We start from the raw sequence: 26,496 nt of genomic DNA on the forward strand, positions 1-26,496 counted from the left end.
GAGGAGAACAGGGATTTAGCAACTCTAGTTACTTGGCTATGGAGTCGGAAGTCATAGAGGTCAGGGGACTCCAGGGCTGATGGCACCATGCTAGGGCAACTGTCTTAGAACTGGGTGCTAAGGAAGAATGAACAGATCTGCAGAAAAAAACAGAGGCAAGTGCCAGGTAGACAGGGAGGAAGAAAGGTTAGCCTCAGGACCTGTGGCTAGCTAGGAAGATTGTCCGCAATTACCTTGTCAACAATTCCTCCCATCTTAGGTGTGTACGCTGCTTTTTCCAGCAGGAGGTAAGGTCTATCTGCTCTCCCCTTGAAGTCCAGCTGGCTTTCTGACTTGCTTTGATCAGTCACAGGTGTGGAGATTGATGCTGTATGACTTCCAGAAGAGGTCTTCAGAGGCCTTGTAGGTTCTGTTTCAATCCCCTTAGAAGCCAATCACCATGGAAAGATGCTTGGACTAGGTTGCTGCATGATCCAAGCCTGTGAGCCAGAGACAGGTTATGTGAAGGGCAACATACAGCGCCCAGTAAGCCCTGGACCTGTGAGTGAGGCTGTCTTAGATCCTTCAGCCCCAGTCTAGCCATCTCAGCTGATCCTGCCATACTAGCCTGCCCAGGTCTGAGCCACTCCAGCTGAAGCCCTAGACACTGTAGAACAGAGACAAACCATCCATCCTGAGCCTTGTCCCACAAAGTCAAGGGAAAATAAAGTGGTGTTGTTTTATGCCACTATGTCTGGGGTAGTTTGCTGCACAGCAGGAGATAACTGCTACCCGATGTCCCTTCTTCCCTCATCTTTACCAGCAGGAATCAGATTGTACTCTAGGTAGCAGTATGTCTACAAAACACACACACACACACACACACACACACACACACACACACACACTTAGTCCTCTTTCTTTCAGTTGACTTTTCTTTTATCTGTCTCTCAAGGTGACCACCAGTAGGTAGAAACTCCAGGCTAAGTTTTCCAAAAGGTTAAAGGTACACAGTATTCCTTTCTCCTAGAAGCCCTTTGCTTCTCTACCCCTCCCTCTTCTTCCAGACTAGGATGCAGATGCTATGCTTGGATGGGCAGCAGCCACCTTGCACCGATGAGGACAAATGTCCCACCTCTGGATACCTAAGGACAGGAATGATTGACTACTTTGAAATTGTTTCATGAGAAAAATAAGCCTTTTGGTCATTTAAGCCAATATTATGGTTTGGCTTTTGGTTATTATTCTGTTGGGTTTTTGTTGGTTGTTTGTTTCAGTCACTCATATCAAACACATTTGTAATTTACAAGTTACAAATTCCTGGCCTTCCTAAGACCCATCTATATTTCTGCCCTTGAATCCCATGAGCTATCTCTGTATCTTAAATTTTTTTATATCTTGTCTTTAGCTAGCTTGCGTAGGTTTCTGTTGCCAATGATTAAGCAATCCCTTGCCAGGACAAGGATGCTTGAACTAAGGATACGAAGGAAGAATTTTGCAAGGACAGTGTTCTCTTTCACTGATGACAAGGCCCAGAGACTATTTGTCAGTAGCAGAAGGCTGTGAATAGTTTAGGTCGTGAACCACTGGAAAGGTTGCCAGGGGTCTTTGACCAACCTCCTTTCTTAAAAATCATTTGAGCAAGATAGGCAGCTGCCTTTAGGGGCTGGGTTAGTTCAGTATGGCCCTCCCTGTAGACAAGGACATCAAAGCTTAAATCTCGGATGTGTGAGACGTGGTACCTTTGGAAAATCAAACAGTCAGATCAAGCAAAGAGTTAAAGACATCTCTTGGCCCTCAAAGGAGAAATCACCAAGCTGAAGAAAACCCTGGACATGATCCCTCTATTCATATTCTATGTCCACAGGCTTCAGTGCTCTGCTTCATGGCATGGAATGGAGTCAGTCCATTGACATTTATTAGTTCTGGTTTCTTGGAAGCATCTTTTCCACAAAATCCTCCAACTGCAGGTTTTTTCTTTTCTGCTTTATTGAAGAAGTGGTATAAGATTTTTAGATCAGACTCTTGCCACCTGCAGGGGAGATTGATCCTGAGTAAGCCTTGTCAACTCTGCTGTAGAACATGTAGACTCTGAGGGCTCTGGCTCTGTTTTGATGTGGTTTCTAGGTAGCACTTATTTCAGCCTTCCTGCTATGGTCAGGGATGGACTTCCTAAAATTCAGGGCCAGTCCCCATCCTGAAAGGCTGGTAGATCCCACGTATGCTGCTTCCTGTGAGGAAAGGACACTTTCTCCTTTCTAATTCAGAAAAGACCTCCAAGAAAAACAAGCATTCATTTCCTTCATGGAACAGCTGAAAGCCCCCCTTTTTCGCACAACCACAAACTTCCTTCCAATGGATCTATCAGTATTTAAATGTCATCTCAATGGTAGCAGGAATCTTTAACTTCTTAGTTATTTGAGGGGAGGAGGATGGGGAAGGAGGAGTAGAAAATTTGATAGTTCTTTTTAAAATGCCTTATGTAAAAGCATTTTCTGAAAGATGTTGGTTTGTTACTATCCAGCATTCGACCCCAAGAGAAAATTGCATCCTGATGGAAAACTAGAAATTCATTTCCGAGCACTAAATTGTAGACATTTATCTGAAAAGATGCTCAGCATGTATTTTTAAGTGAAAAAATGTGGGTTACAAAACTGTGCATAGAATGATATTAATTTTGCTAAGAAAGAAAGAAAGAAGAGGAAAGAAAAAAAGAAAGAAATCATTTTAAAGATATATTTATTTCCAAAAAACACTAGAGATTTTAAATAGTAAAAATCGCTATAATACTTATTGTGGATGGAACTATATATACTTTTTTAATTGCTTTTACTTACTTTCTCTACTTTTTAGATTTTCTATAATAAACAAGTATTTCTTTAATGTTATTAAAAGTGTTATTTTAGCTGACATTAACTAATCTCTTACACAATTTCTAAAAACTTTATATTGTTGGTTTCTTAGAATAATAATGTATATATGTGTTGTTAGTGTATTTTCTAACTATATTAGTTTTGTTTTTGCTACTAAACGGAGCAAAGAATGGAATAGATAAAATAAAGCACATCAAGAATTCAACAATATTATCTTAGAGTCCTGTCCTCCAGCCTCCAAGATTATTTGCTTCTATCACCAGTCATGGCCCATTCTCTTAACAAATATTTTTTGAGCATGGGGTGAACTAGAGCAAAACTGTGGCTAGGAAACACAGTCTCTTTTGGGTTTACTCAATAAGTAAGTTCCATCCAGAAAACCAGCTTCCTCTGTTGGTCAAAGGTTGCTGTAGAGCATGTGGAAGAAATGTTCTGGGACTACATATGAACTCAGGGGAAAGAGTACCATTCATGATCAACAACTAGGGTCTGCTGTGACTGTAGGTAGGAAAAATGAGGGCAGGTGCACTGGAGATTGACTGTACCCAGTTGCTTCTGTTCAGATCACAGAAGCAAAAAAAAAAAGCAGGGAAGAAGCAAAAGAAAAAAAGCAAACAATCTGCTTAACCTATGTAAGAAATAATCCATTTGCCTAAGACAGAGCCAGCCTTTGCCCTGTCTGCACTCCACCCCCACCCAGTGCTGCTGGTTTTCCAATCTGCTTTTCGTCTACATGAAAGCTGAGAGCCATGTCTAGCTAAAGTATTTTCACCTTCTCTTCCATACCCCCACCCACAGGGAGCACCTTCAAAGACAACAATCCTACCAGAACCAGGGTCCATTGCATCCCCGCTAAGATCCTATCTGCACCTCAGATGGCATGGGATGCCTGCTAAAATCTTATTTCTTTTCCATTCAGAAAGCAAAGATCAAGGTCAAGTACTCCATTTTGACAAAAATAAAATAAATTTGAAAATGCTAGAGATATGTGGTTTGTTGGTTCCCACCTCAACAGCCACAACCATTTACAAATCTTTCTAATGTTTTGTCAGGTTCTGGATCCAGTGCCTTGCAGTCATGCAGAGCTGCCCATAATGGTTATTTATGTGCTTGGTGAGTTTATGTCCTCCATTCTGCTAGGGTCATTTATTTCTATGGGAGGGTGATACATACAGTATTGGCTTCCACGAGGTGCCGCACAGGCATGTTTGTACTGCAGGAGCAATGGGGGTTTGGGAAGGCCGACCAAATTCAAGGATACCCAGCTCAGGAACAGATAGGAGCTGAGCAGTCTACGATTTCTTGTCATTCCCTCAGCCACATCCTCTCCCCAAGTTGGTGTGTTGTCATCATAGTCGTGGTCGTTTTGTTTTTGTTTTTGTTTTTTGACAATTCTGAGCATTGCTTTTGTTTTGTGTTTTTAATCATTTGTGCTTCCTAGAGTGGGGTCCCAGGAGTGCCTGATTTAGAGAGGAATTCGCCTCACTGCCGTGCTTGGTTCACCTAGGCCTCCAATACTAACATATGAAATGACAGAAAATTCACAGGCCCGGGAATTAATTTTCCCAGGGAAGTGAATCAGTTCAGTGAATCAGCTTAGTGACTTACAGAATTTCTGGGGAGAAGTGCAAAAGCCACATAGCTCAAGAGAATGTAGACAGGGAAAACCTCTCCCTGGTGTGGGGCCACACCCAACTGAGTGCATTCTACCTCAGGCAGGTTCTTTAAAAGCTGGGGCACCTGAGGAAAAGGGGAGTTTTTTTCTTTCGTGGAGTAAATAAATAGTGTAGGTTAACATTTGATGGGTTGTGTGAAATCCCCAGAAGTCTCAGGGCATTAAACAGCACAGTAGATTAAATGACACCAATTACCATTATATTACCGTGAGAGAATGATTAAAGTGTAAGCCTTCACAACGAATTTGAGTGATCTACATGACTCAATCAGCAAAGCAACCACACCATGAGAAGCCTTTGATGCTAATGGAGAAGCCCCCCTGCATGTCAAGTAGCAAAATGTCTAAGTTGCAATTCAACGTGCTCCAGGAGCTCAGGTACTTTCAAGCCACTCCACATAAGTATATATCAATTCCTAAAAATTAACGCTATGGTATTCTAATAACTTACATTGGAATAGCTCTTTGCAGACACTCAATATAGTAGTTTTCATTAAAAAGTTGACACATATTATTGCAGAGCATTTCTCCTCCAATGACAATTCATTATACGGATAGAAAACTCACAACAGAGAAATATCATTATTATTAATAAGCATTTATTACATCCCCACGGCATGCGACTTGCTGAAGAGGATATACACGTAGTGAGGAACTCTACACCCAGCTAAATTAAAATCTAAATAAAGGAATATTAACAAAAATTATGCACGAGGCTTGGTTGTATGGGTATATGGAGCAAGCTCTGGTTATGAAAAATCCAGCGGGCTTTCTGGCAGGTGAAGGGAGAATGAACCAGAACGTGTACTTTCCCTTCAGTTGACAATGACAGTGAACAAGAGGACATTACCCTCCTAGCTTATTTACTTCCCATCCTAGTCCTGCAGAAATAGAATTAGAAATGCAACTGCATATAGAATTTTTCCCCTTGTAGGCAGTTATTTCTAGGATACTCTCTGTCGGCCAACCTGTCTTGGTGACATTTCATATAGAAACTGTAAATGTCCCTACTTCAGTAGAGACTCCTAATATCACTTAGTTGAAGAGAAACACTGTGGCATCATTGTATTCTTTCCATCTTACTTTAATTCCCTCAGTCAAACACAGCTCCCGGTAAAGAACCACCTATCACTCTGCCCAACTCTCTGACCTACTTTGACCAAATGAAATAACATCCAGATTTGAAGTGGTTTGGTTTGTTTCTTTTTCCTGACCAAGCAAATTCTCTTCATAGATGATGCTAGTCTGCACCATAATCTTTCCGTATTTTTCATGCTATAAGCTATGGTCATTCTTGCAAATTAAGGGTGATTTGGTCTAGGTGGACATACCCTCTGGGACAGTTTTCCCCTTTCTGCCTGAATTTTCCCTCCACTGTTTCAGTGCTCCTTATAAGAGAGAATGGCTTGGTGTAGAGGATCTGAATTTTTGAAGGCCAGTGGCCTTGGGATATAAGTTATATAAGTCAGGCTCTTCCACATACTGGCTATGTGGCCTTGGGCAACTTACTTTACTTCTCTGAGTCTAGGTCTCCTCCATGTAAAATAAACAAGATAATTCCTCCCTCAAAGAGTGGCTATAAGGATTACATGAGATAATATATGCCAAGTTGTGGACATTTGATTGATGATCGACGTTAATGTGCTGCTTCTATGGTAATTCTGGAGCTCAGGACCTGGTTGCCTCATGCTCACTTGGCTTCATCACAATTAATTGTTGAGGTTGTCTTTTTTGGTTTGGGGTGTGTGTGTGTGTGTCTGGGTGTGTGTCGCCCTTAAATTAAGAATGCAACACTTTAAACTATATAAAGGATAAGCAATGCAAAATGTGATTGTATCATTTTATTTCTCCATTTTAAAATATTGATATATTCTGTTTAACTATATATTAGAAAAAGTGAGTTCTGGAGTAGGCTGAGAACTTAGTGACTACAACATTTTTTTTTTAACAGAAACTAATTTGGATACTGAGCCAGGACTGAAAAAAATGGTGTCATCTAATATTACAGAGAAAAGACTGCTTTTGATGCTACATTTGGCCAACAGGGAGTTTTAGAGTGATTTTTACCAGTGTTTGTCAAAGTTTGGTGTACATGGGCATAACCCTGATATCCCCGGTGGGTGCTGAACAGCAGCTTGCATTTTTGACAAGCTCACCATGTGATTCTGATGTAGGAGAACCACACTTTGATAAACACTAACTCAGAAGCCCCTGATTAGAAAAAGAGATCAGCAACATAAACCAAGTGCCAAAAATATTTCTTGTTTCCTTCTTATTATTATTTGCCTCCTTCCTCCTTGTGGTCTTCCTCCTCATTCTGTCTGTCTCTGTGTCTCTCTCAATATGACTCAGCCATGAGGCAGGAGAAGAAATGAATATGTAATTGTTTCCCCCATGTAAACAGCTGAGATAGGAGTAGAGCATTAGGAAGAAGTATTAGCAGCACTGCTGAATGAGAAAACCTATGGTAATCAGAAGATTCCTTTCCGGGGGGGAAAAGTTAAAATCTGCAGCAGCAGAAAAGTTACAAAAGTTAACTATTTGATGAAACTCCTAAAATTCCTAGAGTCACAATCAAGTGTAGAAGGTGAGCATCTAAGAAGAAGCCATAAATAAACCCTAGCCCAACCTAAAACCACAGAACATGAGACTGGATTAAGAAATGTTTAAAAAGAGTTAAAAGTTAGTGAAGAAATCTAAATCTACATCACCATTTAGATAGCTCCAAAATGGTTATTTTCACACTTGCAAAAACTATGTGTATCAGTCAGGACACGCTGGGTTATACTGCAGTAACAAATCAACCCCAAAATGTTAATGGCTTCAGATAACAAATAATTTTTTTTAAAAAGATAACAAATAATTATTCCTAGCTCATGCTGAATAGTTTGAAATGGCTGAATGCTCTTCTCTGTTATCCTCCTCATTCTCATCCTGGGATCCATGCTGATAGAGTAGCCACTACATTGTAGCCATTTGTCTGAGTCTACACAGGCTGCTATAACAAAATACCACAAGCTGAGTGACTTAAACAACAAATTTTTATTCCTCACAGTTCTAGAGGCCAAGGAATTTCAAGATCATGTGCTGGAAGATCCAGTGTCTGACGAGAGCTCTCTTCTTGGTTCATAGATGGTGTCTTCTTGCTGTGCCCTCACATGGCCTAGAGCAGAGAGAAACAAGCTCTCTCTTGTCTCTTCTCATAAAAGCATCAATCCCACCATGAAGGCTCCACCCTCATGATCTAGTTATTGCTCAAACTCCCATCACCAAATAGTATCACCTTGAGGATTAGGGATTCAATATCACTTTTGGGAGGACATGCAATCCATAATACCACGGCAAAGAGAAAAGGCAAAAGTGGAGGTGGTCTGGAGGGTCATGCATTGGGAATTGAATGTTCCAGGCCAGGATCATACCCTCATTGGCCATAATTAGTCCTATGGCTCTATCCAATCATCAGAAAGTCAAGAACTACAACTCTACAAATGCTGATGGGGGTGGGATGGGAGGGGAAGAATCAGAATATTTGGTGGACAACAATAATGTCTCCACACTATGGAAACTTTTTTATTCAAATAAAATATTATGCAGGACCTCAACATGAGATTTTCAGCTAGAGCTGCTCTGAACAAAACTGGAGGGCTGAGGTCAAAGTTCATTCCTCACAGACACCTCCTTGGTGGCCTTGACATGTATTCAGAGGACCCAGGATTCCTGGGGACAGTCTGACAACCACTGCTCTAAAGCATGCACTGCACTGAATATCTTCTTTAAATAGTGTTCTCTATTTATTGACAATTGTTTTACTAGATTATTTTATTTTAATGGAAAAAAGTAAAATTGAATGGAAAAGTACAGCTCTGTGGCAAGCCTCAACCATTTGAACAGGGTGGTTGTAAACAAAGCATTATTTTTACACATCATAAATGCAAACAGAATGCTTATGAAAAAATAAGCATCTCTAAAAATAGTCCTGGACTTTACATCCAGCCTAATCAAAGGAAGCAGGCACAAACACTGGTTTTGAAAAGTGTACCCAAGCTACAGCAGGGGTGAACCTTGAGGACATTATGTTAAATGACATCAGCAAGGAACAAAAAGACTCATACTGTACTGTTCCTTATTCCACTCTATGAGGGATCTGGAGTAGTTGAATTTGTAGGAACTAAGAGTGGAATGGTGGTCACTGGGGGCTGGGGGAGGAGCGAAAGGTGAGTTGTTCAGATCCACAAGATGAGAACATTCCAGAAATTGGTCGCACAATAGCGTGTATATACTTAGCACTATTGAACTGCACATTTAAAAATGGCTAAGATGGGGGCCCCTGGATGGCTTAGTCATTAAGCGTCTGCCTCCAGCTCAGGTCATCGTCTCAGGGTCCTGGGATCGAGACCCCGGTTGGGCTCCCTGCTCACAGGGAGCTTGCTTCTCCCTCGACCCCGTTTGTGCTCTCTTTCTCTCTCTCTCTCTAATATATAAATAAAATCTTTTTATAAAAAAAATGGCTAGGATGGTGAATTTTGTTATGTACATTTTAGCACATACAAAAAACTTTTTTTTAAAAAGTGTGCCAATAGTTCCAAACCCATTCCTTAAAAAAAATTTGCTTTGTTCTCTCTCTTCACTAGCTAATATTTAAAACACTTTTCTTTCTCCTCTACATAGCTTATCAAAATTAAACATTAAATGTAACCTCTTCACCATAACAATGAGAAATCTGCTGGCAGTCCAGGCTTTATTTGCTGAACTCTTCACCCTCCACTCTGGGTCGAAAGAAAAGGTTGCTCTCATTATTCCCAGCCCTGTCTGATAGGTGGCTCACCTCGTATCAGGCTACCCAAGGGTACGGTGAGCTTGCACCCGAGCCTTTGGAGAATCTGCACTTTCTGAGCTTTTCTGGCCCAGATGGGAAAGAGATGCTGCCGTTTCTGGAAGTTCTGCCTGACGATAGCTGGCATCCGAGGAATTTGCTGAACTTGCTTTTGTGGAGGCTGGCGCGCTGCGGAAGCCCTCCGCCTGAACACACGGGTGGGCAGGGGAGCAGGTGTGAGGTGAGGCCCGGAGGGGCCCCTCCAGAGGGTGCTGATGGAATGCTAGTCATTGTCATGGGTGGGAGCATGTGTTGGGCTTCGGAGTGACCAGCCCTGTGACTACAGGCTGGTTGCTTAACCTTAAACTTCAGTTTCCCTGCCTATAAACTCAGATTGACTACAAATCTCAGAGAATTCATTTACTTACTCAACAATACCCTCTGAGTACCTTATAATGTGCCAGGTGCTGGTACACCCATAAACAAAAAAGACCAAAGTCCCTATTCTCATGGAGCTTAGCTAGATCCATCATTTGGGAAGACTGACAAGAAACAAATAAGTTCAGTGTATGACCTGTTAATGGTGCCAAGTGCTGTGGAGAAGACGTGTGTGTGAGTATGTGTATATATGTGCATATATGGTTTTAGATAGGGTGGCCAGGGAAGCCCCCAGTGGGAAAGTAGTACTTGAATAAAGAGAGACTTGAATGAGGCAAAGGAGCAGGCCACGTGGACATCTGGCAGACAGAAAACCAGTGCAAAGGCCCTGAGGCCAGTGTGGCTGGATTAGAATAAGGGATGAGGATAGGAGACACACTCAAGGCAGTGACAGGGCGCGGGCCACAGATCACTTAGGGTATTATAGGCCATTTGACTTTGGCTCTGAGTCAGAAGAGAGGATGCTGGAGCCGTGAGGAATGACATGATCTAACTCATATTTTAGGAGGCTCTTTCTGACTACTCGGCTGAGTGTAGACCAAAGGGGATAAGGACAGGGGAAAAGACACATGTTGGGAGCATTTGCAATGGTCCAGGTGAGAGGTAGCAGTGGCTTGGAACAAGGTGGTAGCTGCCAGGGGTAGAGGGGAGGGTGAAATGAAACTTAGGCAATCCTGGTAAAGTACTCACCACCGTTTCTGGCATATGGGAAGAGCTCAGTGGATAGCCATGTGTTTATTAATATTAACAAAGTATGTGAGGAAAAGTGTGAAATTGAGGGCAAAAAAGACACAACGTTCCATGTGCCAGACATTATCTGGATCAGGAGAAGGCAGAGCCAGAAACCTGGGATGATGACAGCCGGGGCATCAGGGTAATCATAGAGGCACTATTTTGGGACCAGGGAAAAAGATTGTTCTAAGCTTCAAAGGCACCATGCGGGTACTACGGCGAGGGATCTGTCCCCATGCCAAAGCCTCCAGAGAAGCAGAGAATTAAGAAAAGTCAAGGTCAGCTGGTTTCAGGGACACAGCGAGACAATAGCGACAGCATTTAGTTTGTATATTTTTTATGTACTGAAATATATAAAATAGAAACCTCCCTGGGAAGTTGGGAACTACATAAGCATCTCAGGCAAAACTTGAACACTTTATTTCTCTAAATCAATATAAAAGGAGCAAACATAAAGCAAGTTTGGCCTTGCAGAAGCCAAAGAATCTCTCACCCTTTCTGTTTGGAGTAGACACTAGGACTTCTTGCCATGGGCCATGCTAGAAAGGGAGCCCCCCCGAGACAGTGAATGTTTCCAGAGCAACATTTCTTTGAGGTATTTGAGATTGCCCATTGGTCACTGATTGCATCACACCCCTCAATGCACACACGTATTTGGAGCAAAAGACAGTCGCCTATTGCTCCCTGGATTCATTGTTGTCTGTAGCTCTTTGTAATTGCAAGAGAGGCTTGGGGTGCGAAACAAGCAAGCACCAAAAAAGGGAGACCCAGGGGTGCATCACCACTGAGAGCCCCTCCTCCACAAAGAACACTGTCTTGGAACTGTAAGAAGTGGTGGATGTACAACAATGCCTCCCTTCTGCACCAATCCCCCTGTGGGTAGGAAAGGGTCTCAAACAGCACTGTTGAGCAGCTCTTTCTGTGACAATGCATGTGTGCTACCTCTGGCTGCCCGGGATGGGTAGCACCAGCCACAGGTGGCTATTGAGCTTTTAAAATGTGGCCATTGAAACTTAGGAACGGGGTTTTTAACTTTATTTCCTTTTAATTAGCTGGAATGTTGATTCAAAGGGGGCACATGGGCCTAGCGATCACCCTATCGGGATAACACAGCTTTGGAAGGTTCACAAACTTTAATCCCAAATCTCCTCCTCTCAACTCAGTAAGGAATATAAGTGTCCCTGAGCTTGGGGTCTCAGTTTTAGGAGTCTAGGGGCAGGGGACCAGTGAGCCACTTGGCTCCATGAGAATGGCAACAGTCCTAGAGGAATAAGAGCAGCCATTCCAGTTATAGGACGAGGCCAGGCCCTGATGTCTCTCTGAGCCTTCGTTCTTGACTTCCTCACAAGGACCTATGAGAATCGAACTACTCTAAAAAAGGAAGTGTTTTTTTGAAGAAATTGTACGTTTCTTTAACTTTTTCAAGGGACTCTGGGCTTCCCAATAAATGGGAAACCGTTTGATGATAAAGACACGTAGAATAGTTGGTATTCTTCATTAGTTTCTAAATTCATCCCATCGAAGGAAAGAAGAAAAACAAGTAGCCTTTTTTGGCTTTATTCCCTACATTTACAGCGTGAAACCTCAAGGCCAGTGTAAGCCTAAGTGACAGAAGTGCAGACAGTGCCAAACTCTGAAAATAGCTACCAGAACAGCTAATCAAAGGACCCAAAGTATAGTGTTGTGCTGTTGTTTACATGATTTATCCTCCCAAAGAAAATCACAGGGACAGAGAGTGATAACTTTGTATAAGTTACTTTATCTTTAAAGGGAAGATAAATGATAACTCTAAGAATCTATGTTAGGGGTACCTAGGCTGTTAAGTGTCCGACTCTTCAGCTCAGGTCATGATTTCCAGGTTGGGCCATTGATCCTTACCTTGGGCTCTACACTGGGCATGGAGCCTGCTTAAGATTCTCAGTCTCTCTCTCTCTCTCTCTCTCTCTCTCTCGTTCTGCTCCTCCTCCCTTAAAAAAAAAAAAAAGAAGAAGAAGAAGAATCTATGTTAAGGTGCAAATTTGTTACTATTACTGAAAAGTGGCTGAGCCAGATACTCAGTGGAACAAATTCCGAACGGTGAACTTCACAAACAAGGCTGGACATTGAAGCAGGAACTATGGGCATGACTCATCTATTATGGGCAGACACAGAAAGACGCTCTCATGCATGCGTCATCTCTCTTCTGATCCTTTCACCAACCCTATGAGGTAGCAACTTTGAGATTGGTTAGGTAGCAAGCCCAAGGTTACATAGGTGACAAGTGGTAGGGCTGAAATTCTAACCAGGCTGCGTCCGCCCCAGCACCCTGGCGCTTGGCACTCGATAATAGAAGGTGGCTCACAATAGCTCTAAGTTAGTCTTTATTTGTTTCACTTAAGATTTGTACTCACTTCCGAAAGACTTGAGGCAGCTTAAAGATTAAAACGCAGCACAAGAGCAGGTATTTAAGGATAGCACTCCTGCTGAAGAAAGCAGAAGAAATAAATAGATGCTTTCAGACACCTGAGTGGAGCAGATTCTAACACTTGGACTTTTAATTTGGTTCTAACTTTTCTGACAGCTTTTTCGCTAAGCCAAAAAGAGAAGCGTATTAAGGTGCCTAGATTTCTGTCTTCTCGACAATATATGACATCTACAACATGTTTTCCTGAAATTAAAGTTAGGTAAAAATGTATCACATAGGCCCTTGGATAAAGGATATTGAATAACAGAGAAACCAACTCTCCTCATTTGTAAAATAAAGGAGCTGCTTTACAGTCACCTTCGAGGATGGGGAGTGTACAAAATCCTGATAACTGAAGTTCCACGGCACAGGGACACTGTTAACAGAGTGCCACTTTTATTGACCCTCCATAAAGACAGAAGACATAGTACACTAAAGCATAGCTTAGTGAAGGAATTTCTATAAGGAGCTAAGTGAATATGAGCTGGGATTTTGCTTTATGGGACCCAGCAATGCAGGGAGAGACTCGGAGAATGTCAATGATGAAGAGCTACACCCTTTATGTATTGCACGCGGTGGCTAATGGGACTATTATGGGCGTGATGCAGAGGACAGATCGCTCTTTGGGTGGTTGGCATCTATATACGGGTTCGACACAGAGTGAGTAAATGTATATTAAACATTTATAGTTGCTCATTTAAAATAATTGAACAAAATTGCATTTCAAAACTGTGTACTGTGGAGAATAAAAGGAAGAGGAAGTGTGGTTTCTGCTTTCAGGAAGCTTATAAGCTAACTCAGGGTGTCTCAGTTTTGATAGTGTTGACATTTTGGGCTGGATTATTTTTTGCTGTGGGGGGCTGTTTATAGCAGCATCCCTGGCCCCTACCTGCCAAATGCCAGGAGCTCCCCCACAGTGTGACAACCAAGCATCTCCAGACATTGCCACATGTGCCCCGGAGTAGGGATGGGAAGTCGCTACCTGGTTGAGACCACTGATTTATTATGTAAGAGAAGGGGAAACAATCATACATGACACAGAAAATTCTTCTGATTCTAGTGCAAGGAGTATGAATTGTTAGTGATCCAGATGCAGAAAAACTCTCTCCCAGTGAGGAAAAGCAAAGATCGAAGGACACTGAGGAGGCATTTAAGCTAAGCCTTGGTGGATTTGATTAGATTGCTCCTGGTGGTTGAAGAGGAAAGCTACCCTGGAACAAGAGCGGCCTCAGCAAAGGCACAGGAGAAAGGGGTCATGGAGCAGGTTTGGAGCATCATTTCCAGTGGCCACACAATGTATGTGGAAGGGAGAGATGGAGATAAAGCTGAAACCAGAGGGCAGAGCGGGGAAGGCTCTAAAATATCAGGCAACAGATTTGGGACCTGAGAGAGTCGTCCAGGGGGAGGTTTAAAAATTCTCCATAGAGAGAGAATCGTCCACCCTGTCCGAAGCAAGTAACAGAGGCCGTGTAAACAAGGCCAGGTGGGGGACGACGACAAACAGGTAAGAGAGCACGAGAATGGCAAAATCAACACAACACAGGCAATGGGAGAGGTCAGGGAAGAGCAAGGCCAAGCAGGGGCTCAAGATATGGGGAGGGGAGCCTTCCATCAAACGCACACACCCCCCTCCAAAGACCCCACAGCTGCAGCCCTTAAAAGTGTGGGCTTCCCCATGAGATGGCTCCTCTAAGGGAGGGGAGGAGAGTGGTCCCTGGGGACGCGGGACCATCTGCATTTGATAAGCCATTCAAGGCGCAGATTAGAGCTGCATCGAGAGCGTGGCTGTTGCCATGTGTCCACAGCCCTGGGCTGTCTCTGTCCCCATGCACCAGATTGCCCCAGCCACTCTGCTCCCCAAGGGCTCCCAAGCTCTGCTGAGCTGAAGGCTGCTTGGCAGTGAGAGCACGGAGAGGCCCCTTTGCTCCTGCACAGTTTCAAGCTTCAGTACAGAAGACATTTTATAGTCTCTCTGTTCCTTCCAGGCCACTGCTCTGGGGGTTGAATAAATATTGACCAGCATATAAAACATAAGACCTTTTATTTACATGCCCTCTTGCTCTGAAGGTCGCCCTGGAGCCTAGCAAAGGACAACATGGCACGTGTGGTGTGCTGGGGGCACCGCTGCAGAGCAGACCGCTGACCCGCAGAGGTCGGGTGGGAACTGCCTTCTGGGGCGCAGCCTGCAGCAGCCAGGGTGACGATTGAGCAGACGCCGGTGGAGGAGACAGTGGCGCCGGGTTGATCTGGATGGCTATTTTCTATCAGATGGGAATGCTTTGGTCACAAACAGCAGAATAGCCAACCACTGCTTGTGGCGTAAGCAGTTCATGGATTACCATACGAGAAGCGTGGAGATAGGAGTCGGGACTGTGGCGTGCCATGCAGAATCCTGGCTCTTTCTAATTCTTTGCTTTGTTGCTCTTAGGGGTTCGCTTCTCATCCTCAATAGTGCCATCTCATGGCCCCAAGTTGGCTGCTGAAGTCCAGCCACTGGGAAGCCCCCATGGATTTCTGCCTCATTTCTCTCTGTGTCATTGGCCATGACCAAGTGACATGCCCGATCATTGGCAGAAGGGAGGGAGATAAGTTGGCTGGCTTAGACCAATTATGACCCATTCCTGGGCTTGGAGAAAGGGTCTACTTTGCCCAAGACCAAGAGACCTCTGGTCTGACCCAAATCCCAGGTCCCATCAGCAGGAATGAAGGGAGACGATGGCTGTAGGGCAAGCACTGACTAGAGTGCTAGAGTGCCATCAGCTGCCCTCAGAAGGGATGGGGGCGGGCAAATGCGCTGTTGCTGACTGACCTCGTTTTTTTTAGCAACAAGTGTCTGCTCCCTGGAGAGTGACCACCCAAGTGCTGTCTTCCTTCTTTATCACAAAATGTGAGCCAGGTCTTCTTGGTGGTGGTGGTGTGTGTGTGTGTGTGGGGGGGTGTTCAGTGGTCAGAGCTAACCCTTCTCTCCCACAGACCTGCAGATGGACACACGTCATGGGGGAGACAGTGGATAGGACAAAGGCCTAGATCCAGCGAGGCGAGGCCAGCATCTGAGCACCCACAGTCGTAAAGCAGGGTCCAGTAAGGAGACAGGAACCACACCAGTTATGTTGACTGGGATGATTTTATAAAAATAATTGTTAACTATAGGGAAGAGTTGGAATTAGGAACACACAAAAGCTTGTAGGAGCAGAAGAGGTACTGGTGGTGTGCAAACCTCTGACAAGTGGGTGCTTGTTGCTCGGCGGGTGCTGGAATCTCAGAAGGAGTGCACAGTGGCTGGTTCTGCAACTGCTGGTAGAACCACAAAATGGACTCATCCACCCCTGGATGAGGGAGGACAAACAGTGGCAACTGACGGACAGAAGCAGCCAGGAAGCCCTCAGAGAGCACCCCGGAGGGCGCAGTCCCTCTCTCTCCGAGCCTCCCTCCAGTGCCCCCATGGTGAGAATTTACCAGACGGCAGGTGGCAAAGGCAAAATTAACATGGGGGCCTCGAGCCGCTCCAGCATCACAGAGCGTGGAACTGAAGGGGGATCTTGACCTAACAGGCAAGGACTTAACAACAGACACATTGTGGCAAGTACTTTACATGTCACAACCTAAATTCTGTAACTCCTACTCGCTGCAGCACAGAATGGGGAAAACAGGAAGGTCTGAAGATCAATGGCGGTGCCCTTCCTCCAGGCTTCCATGTGTTGCTAATTCCAACTCTCCCTTATAGTTAACAATTCTTTGTATAAAAGCATCCTGGTCAACATAACTGTGTGGTTCCTGTCTCCTTGAAGGGGGCACATTTTGTCTGCTTACTTACTTGCCACTTGCTTTTTCTAGCTCCTCGAATAGTGCCTAACCCACAGTGGGCATTCGAGAGTAATGGTAGTAATTGTTATATTATTACTAACAAACAGACTTCAAAGCCTAGAAGTTAATTTTTTTTTTTAATTAAAAAGAAAAAGGTGGGAGGACTTGCCCAAGATTACTAAATTCTCCAGTAAATGAGTGCCAGGGCCAAGAATAAAGCCTGGGCCTGTCCTGAACCCTGATGAGGACATTACATGCTAGTAATGTTTTTATTCTTTTAGAATAGTGATGAGAATGTTATAAAACAATTTAGCCATGGCAGGGATGAGGCATTATCTGCTTTTCTGTGAGGATGTTTGCTCATCAATGGCTATTAGTGGTGTCCAGCACTGCTTGTACTTAGGCCAGTGACGTGCATGCCTGAGGTCCTCAGAGGCATTTCCCTGGGTGCGTGGCCTCAGTAGTGCTGAGGAAGGGATTTGTCTTTCCTGGCAGGCTCCAGGACAATGATGCACTCCGTCCAGCTCAGCTCCTCTTGCTCTGTATCCTTCTTGAACATTCCTGTCTATGAGCCAGCATCAACCTGCTTAGGGACCTGGGACAGGTCTCCTCAGGGTGTGTCATGAGCCAGGCCAGGCTGCGATGGGTATGTCCGGACTGTCTGGCAGGCTGTTGGACATCTGCTGGGTGGACTACTTTCCTTTTTTGTTTTGTGAAAGGGCTTCAGGGGAGGAAAAAGATTGCCAGATAATCCCCGGAACCTCTTCCTAGGGACCAAGCAGTGGACTTTGCTCCAGCGGCCTTCTGAAGGAGCTGAAACCCGGGCTGCAGCTACTCTCACAGCCAGTCTGGGGCCAGCCACCTGGGAACTTCCTCTCCCCCTGGGCCATGGGTCGAGCAGAGATGGGCTGAGCCTCTGTGCGACTCCGGGGCCTTCACCGGGCAGTAGTCTGCGAGCACACCTGGCCACGTCTCCCTCCTGGTTTCAGGGGAAAGATTCCCCGGCATGATCTCATTCCAACCCAGTGTGTTTCCACCCAGGCAAGAAGTCAGGACATCTGAAACTGGCAGACAGCCTTGTTTTCCTGTCTCTGTCAAAAATGCAGAGTAGAATGAAAAAGATCAGTCAGATGTGGGAGCAATTGCAGAAGAAATGGGAACAGAACAAATAGGCAATGTCACCTTCTTGGACCCAGAAATGGCCTTTACGACCTTGTGGTGCCGGAGCCTTGAACATTCCAGGGAATTCTAATACTGGAAATAGAGGAGAGTTACTATAAAAGCTCAGGAGGAAATGAGTTGTCACCAGGGTCCATGGCTTCCTGGGCGTTCTACTGGAATAAAGGACTCGCCCCAGGGCCGGGCCCAAGCAGTCTTCCTTCCAGGAGCTGTCACAAAAAGGGACCTCTCCTGACTTGGGGTTCCAGAGTCTCGGGTCATCCCTCCAACCCCAAATCTCACTGGGCATACTAAATCCCCTAGGATCGTCTCCAGATCCCTGGGATTTATGACTGACTTCAGAGAGATAGGCCTCTTCTTTTCCCATGTCTCTTCTTTTCCCAGAGCAGAGTGTGGGGCTCCTTGCCCCTGCCAAATGGGCTCATGCACCTGTAAGGCCACATCTTGACTTGAGGAGGCCTTGTGAATGCCTTCTTAGTGATGCGGCCTGGCCATGAATCTCAATTTCCTGATTCAGAAGCAGCTCTGGGGATCCCTGGGTGGTGCAGTGGTTCGGCGCCTGCCTTTGGCCCAGGGCGCGATCCTGGAGACCCGGGATCGAGTCCCACGTCGGGGTCCCGGTGCATGGAGCCGGCTTCTCCCTCTGCCTGTGTCTCTGCCTCTCTCTCTGTGTGTGTGACTATCATAAATAAATAAAAATTAAAAAATAATAATAAAAAAAAAGAAGCAGCTCTGCCCTAAGGTCCTGCAAGGTCCCTCAGGCACTTCTCAAATGGTGTGGGAGTGGGAGTGATTGAGGGAGGAGCGCCTCCCATCTCCCTTCTTCCCCCCTAATTTCAAAAAGGTAGTTTCAATTTTTGTTGTTGTTGTTGGTTGATCTTCATTTGTTTCCACAGCACAGATAACATTTTATACATGTCTACACACTTACATGCTCCTTCTCAAAGCAATTCCCCTGCATAGGCAGTATTCCAGTAGTACATTGGGTAACCTTCACCCAAGAGTTATTAAAAATGTGGGTAAAAAGGAGGTGGAGCAGGAGCTCTCAGACCAGTTGAGAATTGCCCCCTAAGTCCATCTTTACCATGACTCTCTCCCAGAAGGTACCCTTCCCTCTGGGAGACCACTCTGACATGTATCGCCATACATGAATTTTCTTTCATCATCATGAACTCCCACAATATGTACTTTTAATTTGGCTGCTTTCACTCAGCAAGCTGTCTTGTGTATGGGTAGCTCATTCCTTGCCATGATGAGTGCTGTTTCAGTGTATCAAGATACTCCAATTCACTTTTGCACTTTCTGGTTGATGGGCATTCAGGGTGTTTCGAACCTGCAGTAGTATGAATAATCTTGGCGAGAGCATTCTTCTACAACTCTTTTTTGTAGATTTTTATTTATATTGGATAAATGTCTCAGAATGAAATTTCCAGGTCATATGGTAAATGTATGCTTGACTTTATAAGAAACTGCCAAACAGCTTCCAAAATACTTACACTGTTTTTTGTACTCTCACCACCAGTATGTTAGAATTCCAGTTGCTTCATATTTTAGCCAACATTTGTATTGTTGGCCTTTGATTTTAGCATTTTAGTGGGTATAAAATGTTAACTTATTGTGCTTTTGATTCAATTTTCTTTGATGATTAATCATGATGAGCCTCTTTTCATGTGCTTATTGGCTTTTCATATCTCTTCTTTGTTAACTGCGTATCAAGTCTTTTGCCCATTTCTAACCGAGTTATTTTTTACTATTGATTTGTTGGGTTTTTATACATTATGGATACAAGTTCTTTATCATATACATAAATTTGTAATTTTGATGAAATCCAATGTATCAGGGTTGTTTTTTCTTTTTATCAGTCCAATATTAGAATTTTTAAAACTGAAGTGTAATTGACATTTATGTTAGCGTTCAAAATAGTGATTCGACATTTATATACGTTATGAAAGAAATGATCACCAAGGTAAGTCTAGTTGCCATCTGTCAGGACACAAAGTTATTACGGTATTATTGACTGGATTCCCTGCACTGTACATTATTACATCCCTGTGACTTACTAATTTTATAACTGGAAGTTTGTACCTCTTAATCGCCTTCACCTATTTTGACTGTCCCCGTGCCCAGCAGTTTCACTTTCATCTATGATATATACTGGGGACACACTCATTCATTCATTCAGTAATTATTTCTTGAATTCCTATAGTATGCTAAGCACCATGCAAGGCATCTGAGGTGGGATACAGAGGCAAAGAAGATGGACAATATCACGGCTCTCACTGAACTTCAGTCTTAGTTGGGGAGACAGGAAATAAGTAAACAAACACATAATTTTAGGTAGTGGCCCATAGGTTAGCTTCCACAGGAAGTAGACTGTGAGACAGAGATTTATAGAAATCCTGTCAGGAACAGCACATGTGAGGGGTGAGGGGTTGGGCAGGGTTCTACAGGCTGGGCAGAGGGGAAAAGTTGAGCTGTGAAGCACTGGGAGCAGAAGCTTCATCCAGTGCTAACGGTAGCTCTGGAGCATTGGTTAGGAGAGTTGTCTCCATTGAGAGCAGGGGATTGAGAATTTGTACGCCTGTATGACGAGCTGTTGGAGACAGGCTGCCTCCAGGGAATGGACATAAATGCAGGTGAAGCAGCTTCTTCGGGCAAAGACCAATGCCTGGAAAGTGTCTCAGGTGTAAACTGATGGCAGCCAACACTCCGAGCAGTGAAAGCAGTGAGTTTCACTCAGTCCCCAAGGGGGAGCTGGGTAGCACACCACAGGGTCCTCTACAGAATGCTGGGGTGGTGGTGGGAATTAATCAAGGAGCTAGTGGGTAGGAATGAATCAGGGCAGTTATTTTGACAAGGTAGTGAGGGAAGGCCTCTCTGAGGTATCATTTGGGCAAAGACTTGACTGGTGTGAGGAAGTGAGCCATTCAAAGTCAAGGGTACCAGTGGTTCTAAGCAGGCACAACAGGGAATGCAAAGCAGAGAACAAACTTGGCACAGTTGAGGGACAACAATAAGTCCAGTGTGTCTGGAGCCAAGAGAATGAGGGGGAGAGCGGTTTAATCACTGACACACCAGGAAACCAGATGGTGGAGGGCCTTGCAGACCACGGGAAAGAGTTTCATTTTGATGCTAAGTATGTTGGGAAACATTGGAGCACTTTGAACAGGGGAATATGATCTAATCCACAGTTTTGAAGATAGTACTTCACTACGTAGACAACGAACACACAGATGCAGAAGTGGAAGCAGGAAGACCTATTATAAGGCTAGTGCAGTGACCCAGGTAAGAGGGGATGTTGGCCGGCAACGATGTTTCATGACTAGGGGCCCTGGCCTGGAAGGGGTGGGATTCTAAATATATGATGTGTGGAGAAGCCTGAGTTTGGGAAGAGGGGACCTGAGAATGATTTTAGGTTTTTGGCCTGATGAAGAAGAGCAGGCATGGAGAAGGGCAGGTCATTAAGAAAGCTATTTCGGGTGTGTCTGGGTGGCCCAGTCAGTTAAGCATCTGCTTTCAGCTCGGATCATGATCCCAGGGTCCTGGGATGGAGCCCCACATTGGGGAGTCTGCTCAGCAGGGAGTCTTCTTCTCCCTCTACCTCTGCTTCTGCTCCCTGCTCATGCTCACTCTCTCTCTCTCTCTTTCTCTCTCTCTCCCTCTTGCTCTCTTTCTCTCTCTCTCAAATGAGTGAATAAAATCTTTAAAAAAAATGCTATTTGGATCCCTCTTATTTGAGGTGCCTATTACACACCCAAGAAGAGATGCCTGGCATATGGGTATGTTTATCTGGAGCTTCAGGTCCTTTGTAAGATTTTGTTTGAAAATAAATGTGTTACTAAAAATTTGTTAAACACACACACCAGAGAGACAGAGAGAGAGAGAGAGAGAGAGAGAGAGAGAGAGAGAGAGAGAACCACTATATCTAACCTGTCTATAGTTGAATTTTTACATGCCTTGGAATTTCAGCCAGAAATCCTGTGGAAAAATACTGAAGAAACCCTTGGACCACTGATTTTAGTTTTGAAAGAGGAGCTGGCTGGCTACTTCTAAGAAGCATTTCTATGCAGCAAGTTTGGGTCTTTCTGTTTTCTTTCTTTTTTTTTTTTTTTTTTTTTTTTAATTGGGACAATTGACTTTGTTTGCAAGCCAAGAAAGGATTTCTCTCACAGGGGGATGTCACTTGATCTATGTGATCAGGCTCCCAAGAGACTGATAAAACAGAAAATCTGTTCGTTTACTTTGAAGAATACAGTCATCTTATAATCGTGTAAGCCTGTCATGCCCATTCTTTCCCTATAGGTAGAAACATGGGTAACCACATTCAAATCAAAGGATTGCTTGATGAGTTGGAATCAGATAAAGAGAATGAATGATTCGAACATGTAAGTTATTAAAATAACAAAATAATTCTGGGCTGATTGATAAATAGCTTCTGCCCTGAGCCTTCTATATGCTCCTACTCACTGCTCTTCCCATACTAAGTTCCCCATAGACGTCCCAGACATTAGGAAATAAATGTGTAAATGCAGGATATGTAGGACCCTAGAGCCCTGTTCCAGCTGTAGCTAAAGACCTTCCTGTTTGATTGGCACCTGTGCCAAGTGGATTGTTAGCTATGTGGACTCTCATCCAGTGCTAGCAGCTTGAATCTCCTCCCCATCTCTACTACAATGAGGCAGCCAACAGCAGTCCAGAGTCTTCTAACATGTGGGTACCCTGCCCACTGCCTTGCCCCAGCCTCACCTTGGCCAGATTTTGAATCAATCCCGAGGAGCTCTCCAGCCTCCCTTTCCTCCATGTCTTGATGCTCCATCCCATTCTGACAGGCCATTCTGTCCCTGGGGATGTTTGTGTTGTCAATCCAGACTTCTCTGGTCTGCGATCCATCCTGTCCATTTAAGGAGACTTTGAATATATCTTCTTTGATCTGGTGCCAGCTGGTTTTATAATTTTTCCCTGAGAGGGAAATTACATTTTCCATTTCCAAGTTCTAGGGGGATGCCTCACAGTCAACCCCCACAGACTACCTACCCTAAGGAGTTTAATTTTCATGGAATCCAACAGAGCTACAGCTGAAAGAGACCTTAATAATCATTTAATTCAACCTCCTTGTTTTATGGACAAGGTAACTGAGGACCAGAGAAAGAATGGCAGGTTGAATTATTGTTTATAATGAATATAATATTTACTACCAGTACAAATCACAAAGAAGACATTAATAAACTGATCCATACCAGAAAGCTGCTCACTCTGCTTTTTTATAGCCGTATAAGCCTTGGTGACCTTCCTGAACAAACAGAGGCCAACGCCTCCACTGGGGAGACATCGGGGAGAAGTCAAAGGCCAGGGAGGCACCACAGGCAATAAAGAATCCAGGAGTGGAAGTCTCAACACCCACCTGACAAAGAAAGGGGAAGATCTCAAGAAAGAAGTGGTAGGGAGCTTTCGTAAATGTTTAATGAAGAGAGACATAGCGGTTGCCTGGTCCAGCCCCCTTTTCTCAAGCAAGGGATTAGTCATGTGACAGTTGTTTGTCCCAACATCCACTTCCTCTTTGGACAGTTGCTGATTTTCTCTTGAGGAATCACTCCCTCCGAAGAGGGGAGGTCTTGCACAGCTATGGACCCTGGTGCCTGGTTTCCACCACTGAGGCCAAGGCTCAGGGTCCTTCCTCCTCCTCCCCCAGCACAGTGGTGAACCCAACAAGGAGCTGCCCTTTGGCACCCTTGAGCTCACTCATGTCAGCTACCACACCCTGATCCAAGCATTTGCATGACAGGGCAGTTCCTGGGGCTTCTGCTTCCCATCCCCCAGGGTGCCAGGGTCTCTGTCTGGTTCCCAGCCTTCCCGCTGTGTCAGTGTGCACCCAATAGCGTCCTAATTCAATTGCCCTGTTGCTCAAATGAGCCTGGATTGTTTCTGCCGTTGACAACCAAAACCTCCAGCTGACACACTCCTCAAAGTCACTTACCCAGAGGCAGAGCTAAGCCTGAGACCCAAGTGCCCCTGAATTTCATATAAGGGCAACATTATGAACTTAACTGTGCTCCCCGCCTCCCCCCTCCCACATGTTAAAGAAAACCCTTAATATCTCAGAATGTGACTCTGGAGATAGGGTCTCCACAGAGGTGATTAAGGTTAAATGAGGTCACTGGGGGGGGGGTCTTAATCCAACATGAGGAGGCAATCAGGACACAGTCATGCACAGGGGAAGACCGTGTGAGGACCAGGGAGAGGACAGCCACACACGAAGGAGAGGGGCCTCAGAAGGAGCCAACCCTGCCAACACCTTGATCTTAGACTTCTAGGCTCTGGATCTGTGAGACAAGAAATGTCTGTTGTTGAATTCCCCGAGCCTGTGGCACTTCGTCACGGCACCTGAGCAGCCTAACGCAGGCACTTTCCACTGCCATGGCACCGGCCTGGTTTGGACATCATGCCAGCTTCGTCACACGAGTCAGCTCTGAAGAAGCTCAAATTAGCAGGCTGTTCTTAGAACCAAATTTCCTGGACAGGCTTCAAAAAACATTCTCTCTGCTGAAAGAGACATTGAGAGCCACTACAACCCCCACGGCTGAAAGTGGATCTTTCCCTCCCTTCGTTTCTGTAGTAATGGACAGTGCCCAGGAAAACAGGATAGATGGCTCCTTGGAGAAAATGGCATCATTTCTTAATAAATAAATGAGAAGTTAGGGCCCCAACTGAGAAGGAATTTTATATTGTTCTCCCAGCATCTGCATGGAGGATAAGAAGGAAGCAGAGACTTTATTCTAATATTGGATTGGAAGGGGGAGGGTGAAGACCTGCGAAAAAAAGACTCCCTTTCTCCCTCTCCTACCCCTCCGTGAACACATGCTTCCCGAAGCATCGCCAGGCTCCCTGCTGTAGGCAAACAATCACAGAGGTCTCTTGGGGGAAAAGAGTCCTGATGTTACCTCCCGGAGGGTCAGAAGGAAGTGTGTAGGGCTGAGGGAATGGGAGAGGGTGGAGGCCAAAGGGCTGAATATTAATGGCAACTATCATCACCAGCTCTTAACATAATGGAAGAGCCCTTTGCAGGGCAATGCGGGGGTTGGCCTCACTCAGAAACGCAATCTCCTGGAGCACAGAGTGGGCAGTGACAAGCAGTTTATCTTCCATTACTCCAAGTCCTTAAATCACTATCAACCAAAGCCAGCAAAGGAATCGAATCACTGACTCCGAATAGGACAGTCCCTTATCTTCTTAGCAAACGCACATATACACAAGACTAAGGTGCATTTTTATGGGTTGAATTGTATCTCTCCCTAAAAAAGTCCTTAACTCTAGATATTTCAGAATATGACCTTGTTTGGAAAGCAGGTCTTTAAAGAGGTAATCAAATTAAAATGAGGTCCTCAGGGGGGACCCTAATCTAATATGATTGGTTTCCTCATAAAATGGGGAAATTTGCACACAGCGACACACACAGGAACACCATGTGATGATGAAGGCGGAGATGGGAGTCATACTTTCACAAACTAAGGAATGCCAAAGATTGCCAGCAAATGCCAGAAGTTGGGGAAAAGGCCTGGGCAGGTTCTCCCTCACAGCCCAGAGAAGGAACCAACTCTGCTGACATTTTGATCTCACACTTCCAGCTTCCAGAACTGAGAGACAATAAATTTCTGGTGTTTAAGCCATTCAACTCACTCACGGCTCTAGCGAAAACTCTCATTTACTCAGGGAAGGTAAAGTGATCCCACCTCATCATAAAATACTCCACAGCAACAGATGGAGAAGAAGGAGTCCGAGTCATTCCTTGTGTCATGAGTTTGCCTGGAGAACATTTACTCAACCTAGTGGAGGTCCCAAAAAATAGTCATTTTTCAAAGGGGCACTTCCTTTTTGAAGAGTGCCCTCCCAGCCCCACTCCCAGACCAGCTGCACTGGGATTGTAGGTGATGGCAGCAAAGTAAGGAGGCTTTTTCCTGAAGTGGCAATGGACTTCCTGGACTGGAAGTCCAATCTGGACTTCCTTGCCAGATTTAGGATGCGTGATCCAATTTGAATCTCAGGTGAATGATGAATAAGTTTCTAGTGTATTTTCCAAATATTGGGCTAAAAGATGCCTATTTTTTTTTTATGGCAACCCTACCCTGTGTCCCTCATTCATCCTCCCTGTCCATTCTCTCTTTTATCCCTAGTGGAATGGGGGTGATCCCTTGGCATAACAACGTATGAAGGTTGAGGTGTGCAACATGAAATAACAGCAAGAGACAAGCCGGGTTGTCTCATGGATGCCCCCCTCTGGAGGAACGGCCTCCACCTCCGACCGTGGAGAAGGTTAAGGCTGTATCTTGTAAGGATCCACTGACCAGGCTGACAAGGCACCCTTATCAGCTGTGATGATATGGAGCTCCCGCCTGGGGATGAGCAAAGGACCAGGAAAGGAAAAAGAGACCACAGCCAGAAGGAAGGGGACTCCTGGGCAGCTTGTCCATAGCTGACTCCATGAAGCTACAGGGTCACCTTAAGGCCCAGTTTTGAACCATCCTCTGGATTCAAATGTTCACATGATTATGTATTATTCTTCAGT

The 26,496-nt window shown here is 44.7% G+C and overlaps 3 long non-coding RNA genes across 5 annotated transcripts in view; 2 read left to right on the forward strand and 1 right to left on the reverse strand.

Annotated features, from left to right (window-relative positions):
* LOC140603089 (uncharacterized) overlaps positions 1-8,031 on the forward strand; it is a 35,359-nt gene extending 27,328 nt beyond the window's left edge. For all 3 annotated transcript variants that reach the window (XR_012006138.1, XR_012006139.1, XR_012006137.1), the window contains 2 exons: positions 3,905-3,965; positions 7,583-8,031. This is a non-coding gene — a long non-coding RNA (uncharacterized lncRNA). The remainder of the gene's footprint in view (positions 1-3,904; positions 3,966-7,582) is intronic.
* On the reverse strand, positions 7,560-22,821 carry LOC140603090 (uncharacterized). Its single transcript, XR_012006140.1, has 3 exons — positions 22,683-22,821; positions 12,389-12,477; positions 7,560-7,690 (listed from the first exon to the last, which is right to left on the reverse strand). It is a non-coding gene; the product is annotated as an uncharacterized lncRNA (long non-coding RNA).
* On the forward strand, positions 20,729-23,349 carry LOC140603088 (uncharacterized). The gene is made up of 3 exons (XR_012006136.1): positions 20,729-21,221; positions 22,239-22,321; positions 23,204-23,349. It is a non-coding gene; the product is annotated as an uncharacterized lncRNA (long non-coding RNA).
* The last annotated feature ends 3,147 nt before the right edge of the window (positions 23,350-26,496 follow it).

This window comes from Canis lupus, chromosome 13 (assembly GCF_048164855.1).
Source record: "Canis lupus baileyi chromosome 13, mCanLup2.hap1, whole genome shotgun sequence".
NCBI classification, from domain to species: Eukaryota; Metazoa; Chordata; class Mammalia; order Carnivora; family Canidae; genus Canis; species Canis lupus.